Below are 4,612 nucleotides of genomic sequence, written 5' to 3' on the forward strand. Positions count from 1 at the left end.
CCGAGGCAGCTGGGGCGATCCACGGGAAGGGCCCAGCGCATGTCCAGAGTTGCTGCCGCGCGTGCGCCCCAGCGCCCGGGCGGGCCACGCGGCGCGCGCTCACCCATGCGTGGTGCCTCGTCCAGCCGGGGCGCGCACCCAGCCCCACTTCGCGCCCCAGCCGGACCGACCCATCTTTTAGAGCCAATCCTTTTCCTGAAGTTACAGATCCGGCTTGTCGACTTCCCTTACCTACATTGTTCCAACATGCCAGAGGCTGTTCACCTTGGAGACCTGCTGCAGATATGGGTACGGCCCGGCGCGAGACTTACACCCTCTCCCCCAGATTTTCACGGGCCAGTGAGAGCTCACCGGATGCCACCAGAACCGCCACGCTTTCCAAGGCGCAAGCCCCTCTCTTGGGGCAAACCCATTCCAGGGTGCCCTGCCCTTCACAAAGAAAAGAGAACTCTCCCCGGGGCTTCCACCGGCTTCTCTGGGATCGGTTGCGTCACCGCACTGGGCACCTCACAGCGCCCGTCTCTGCCACTCCGGATTCGGGGATCTGAACCCAACTCCCTTTCGATCGGCTGAGGGCAACGGAGGCCATCGCCTGCCCTTTCGGAACAGTGCTCGCCTATCGCTTAGGACCGACTGACCCATGTTCAACTGCTGTTCACGTGGAACCCTGCTCCACTTCGGCCTTCAAAGCTCTCGTTTGAATATTTGCTACTACCACCAAGATCTGCACCTGTGGCTTCTCCACCCGGGCCCACGCCCCAGGCTTCGAGGCGCACCGCAGCGGCCCTCCTACTCGTCGCGGCCTAGCCCCTGTGGGCATCACACTGTCGGCAACGGCTGGGTATGGGCCCGGCGCTCAAGCGCCATCCATTTTCAGGGCTAGTTGATTCGGCAGGTGAGTTGTTACACACTCCTTAGCGGATTCCGACTTCCATGGCCACCGTCCTGCTGTCTAGATCAACCAACACCTTTTCTGGGCTCTGATGAGCGTGGGCATCGGGCACCTTAACCCGGCATTCGGTTCATCCCGCAGCGCCAGTTCTGCTTACCAAAAGTGGCCCACTGAGCACTTGCATTCCACGGTGCAGCTCCATGCCAGCGAGCCGGCCCCCTTACCCATTGAAAGTTTGAGAATAGGTAGAGATCGTTTTGGCCACAGGACCTCTAATCATTCGCTTTACCGGGTAAAACTGCCCATTGCCGAGTGCCAGCTATCCTGAGGAAAACTTCGGAGGGAACCAGCTACTAGATGGTTCGATTGGTCTTTCGTGCCTAGACCCGGGTCGGACAACCGATTTGCATGTCAGGACCGCTACGGACCTCCACCAGAGTTTCCTCTGGCTTCACCCTGCCCAGGCATAGTTCACCATCTTTCGGGTCCTAGCATGGACGCTCACGCTCCACCTCCCCGGCCCCGCGAGGGGGCGGCGGGCGAGACGGGCCGATGGTGCGCCCGGGGCTGCCAGGCGCGACGCGCCCTGGGATCCCACCTCAGCCAGCGCGCGCCAGCCGTCACCTTCATTGCGCCGCGGGCTTTTGACGACGGCCCCTGACTCGCGCATGTGCTAGACTCCTTGGTCCGTGTTTCAGGACGGGTTGGGTGGGTAGCTGACATCGCCGTGGACCCTGGGCACCTGAGTGCGACCCGTCAAGCCCGGCCCTGGCGGCGCCACGTGGTCGGGGCGCCCTGAGGACAGTCCGCCCCAGTTGACAGCGGCGCTGGGGGCCGGAGGGCCCGGCCCCCGCACACCTGCGCAAATGCCGCGCTGCAGGGACGCTGCCCCCGCCCCCCTCCCCCGGGGGGGGAGGGGGGGGGGGAAAGCAACGCCCACTGCCACGGTGCCGCTGACGGGGGGGAGGAGGGCACGACGGCGGTCCTCTCCCTCGGCCCCGGGATTCAGCAAGACCTTCTTCCCGGGGGCTGTAACACCCACCGCCACTCGCGCGGCGCTGGGCCACCTGCCCACCGGAGGCCTTCCCAGCCGACCCAGAGCTGGTCGCGGCGCACCGCTGCGGAGAAAATGTGCCCGGCCAGGGCTGGCTGCCGGCCGACGGGGGATCCCCGCGCCAGCCCGCCCCCCTGGCTCACCCCTGCGCACAGGGTACGCCCGGGGGACAGAGGGGAGGCGGAGGCCAGGGTCCGCCGAGCCCGCGCCGGCTGACCGCAACTCGCTGTGTTGAATCCTCCGGGAAGACTGCACGGGCCCCACCCATTTTCCTCTTAACGGTTTCACGCCCTCTTGAACTCTCTCTGCAAAGTTCTTTTCAACATTCCCTTACGGTACTTGTTGGCCATCGGTCTCGTGCCGGTATTTAGCCTTAGATGGAATTTACCACCCGCTTTGGGCTGCATTCCCAAGCAACCCGACTATGAGAAGCCCCGGGCCCGGCGGGCCGGGGGGCCGCTACTGGCCTCACACCGTCCACGGGCTGCGGCCTCGATCACAAGGACTTGGGTCCCCCGAGAGCGCCGCTGGGGAGGGGGGCTTCTGTACGCCACATGTCCCGCGCCTCACCGCGGGGCGGGGATTCGGCGCTGGGCTTTTCCCTCTTCGCTCGCCATTACTGAGGGAATCCTTGTTAGTTGCTTTTCCTCCGCTGACTAATATGCTTAAATTCTGCGGGTCGCCACGTCTAATCTGAGGTCGCAAGCCCAAAGCTTGGCCGCGCTGCGCACAGGGGCTTGCACAGAGATGGCCACCTTGTATCTCCCGCCCGCTACGCCGCCCGCCCCCTCTCCTCTCCATGCTCCCAGAGGGAGTCAGAGAGAGAGAGACAGTGCACGCGCGTGTGAGCGAGCAACAAGGAGATGGAGAGCCCCATCCTGGAGAAAAGAACTGAAAAGGAAATGCGGCGGAGACGGCCCCACGCGGGAGGACTGGCCGGGCAGCGGCGTACGTGATGGCCTCGGCGGGGAGAGAGAGAGGAGCAACGGTGCCACTCGGCGCGCCCCAAAACCATGACAGAAGAGGAGGGGGCAGGCGAAGGGTGGAGGGGATCGGAATCCCCGTCCCCGGCGCTCTCGCCTTGCGCATGCGTGCGGCAGCACAGCATGGTACCGCTGCGGTACCCACCCGCAGACAGCCGCCCATGCAGTGGGGGGAGGCCAGGGGCGAGGCCCGCGCCTTCCCTCCCCTTCTCGCCCTCCTCTCTCTTTCTCTCGGCCCTCGGTGGCACCTTTCGATGCTGTCTCTCGCTCTCCCCAGGCTGCCGCACCACCGCATCCGCGGCACAGTCCCGGGGAGGACGAGCTCCGCCCTGGTGGCTCGCTCCAGGAGTGGGGAGCTACGGAGCGCTCCCCGAGTCTGCATTTAGGGGGACGAAGGCCCTGCGCGGCGACGATGACGATGACGACTGCGATGACACCCGCCAGGCCACAGGGAAGGGATCGAGGCCGCCTAGGGAAACACTTCCCTCCGCTGAACCCCTGACCACCTTCCCTCCGGGCACTGGCGGGATGCCGCTGCTGCCGCTGCCCACCGTGGGCGACGGGCCTGCTAGGCGACCCCAGCTGCACCGCCGGCGTAGCCCCTGGATGGCGATTGATCGTCAAGCGATCCTCAGACAGGCGTAGCCCCTGGAGGAACCTGGGGCCGCAAGTGCGTTCGAAGTGTCGATGATCAATGTGTCCTGCAATTCACATTAATTCTCACAGCTAGCTGCGTTCTTCATCGATGCATGAGCCGAGTGATCCACCGCTAAGAGTTGTCTGCCTTTCGGGCACCGCTCACGCCAAGCGGGCCCCTTTTTATTACTCTGGCGCCGAGGATGCGTGGGCGCGCGCCTGGCTTCGACTGTACGCGCACACAGAAACAAAAGGGGAAAAAAAAACAACTGGAGGAACCCATGCTCTGAAGGCCGGCCAAGAGGCGGGGGAGCCCGTGCCTCCGACCGCCTCCCCCCGCGAGGGGAGACACCGACCTCACAAACGCCGTCCTTCGGAGGCGGCCCAGGCGTCCGGGCTCGGCCCGGCCTCCATGCTGGGGGCCACGCGGCACACGCCAAAACGTGGGGGAGCACGGCGGCCCGCCCACTTCTCGCTTTCTTGGGACTACACACACAACACACACGGCACACGGCCAGGGGCGCGCAGCTGTCAGGCCCCGCACGTGCCGGCTTCCCTCAGTCCCCAATGGCGCGGGCCTCGTGCAGCATCGCCACACCGCTGTGCGGCCGGCTTTTCTCTTTCCCCACTGCATGGCCTTGCCCCGGCTTGAGACGGTACGCGACGGCGACTGGCCCCCACCAATGCACCTCCCGCGGGACCACTCCCTTGCCGGGCGGGCGAGCAACCAGCAGACACGCTCCGCCGCCGGCCCCGGAGGCGGGCACCACCGAGACCCGAGATGGCGTCGCCAGAACCCGTGGCCTACTGGACAACAGACCCCGCCGCTGCCAGGGCCACGCTCCTGGGACCGCCACCGCCACACCGCCGGGGCCCCTTGCCTCAGGCATGTGTTTGGCAGAAGGTGGTACGGCGCTGAGCCGGGGGGCAAGGCCCGCTCTCCTCGTTTGCACGCGGAGACCGGGCGGGGGAAAGTGCCCCCGCGGCCACCTCGCATGCCTTTCTGCGGCCCACATGCGGCCAGAAAGGGTGATGGAGGACGTGACA

General features: G+C 65.8%; 1 non-coding gene and 1 pseudogene across 1 annotated transcript; both read right to left on the bottom strand.

Moving 5' to 3' along the window:
• LOC129131491 (28S ribosomal RNA) overlaps window positions 1–2,648 on the bottom strand; it is a 5,071-nt pseudogene extending 2,423 nt beyond the window's left edge.
• Window positions 2,649–3,554: 906 nt separating this feature from the next.
• On the bottom strand, window positions 3,555–3,707 carry LOC129131523 (5.8S ribosomal RNA). The gene has a single exon (XR_008535670.2). It is a non-coding gene; the product is annotated as a 5.8S ribosomal RNA (ribosomal RNA).
• Between the last annotated feature and the right edge of the window lie 905 nt (window positions 3,708–4,612).

This window comes from Agelaius phoeniceus, chromosome 8, assembly GCF_051311805.1.
Source record: "Agelaius phoeniceus isolate bAgePho1 chromosome 8, bAgePho1.hap1, whole genome shotgun sequence".
Classification (NCBI taxonomy): domain Eukaryota; kingdom Metazoa; phylum Chordata; class Aves; order Passeriformes; family Icteridae; genus Agelaius; species Agelaius phoeniceus.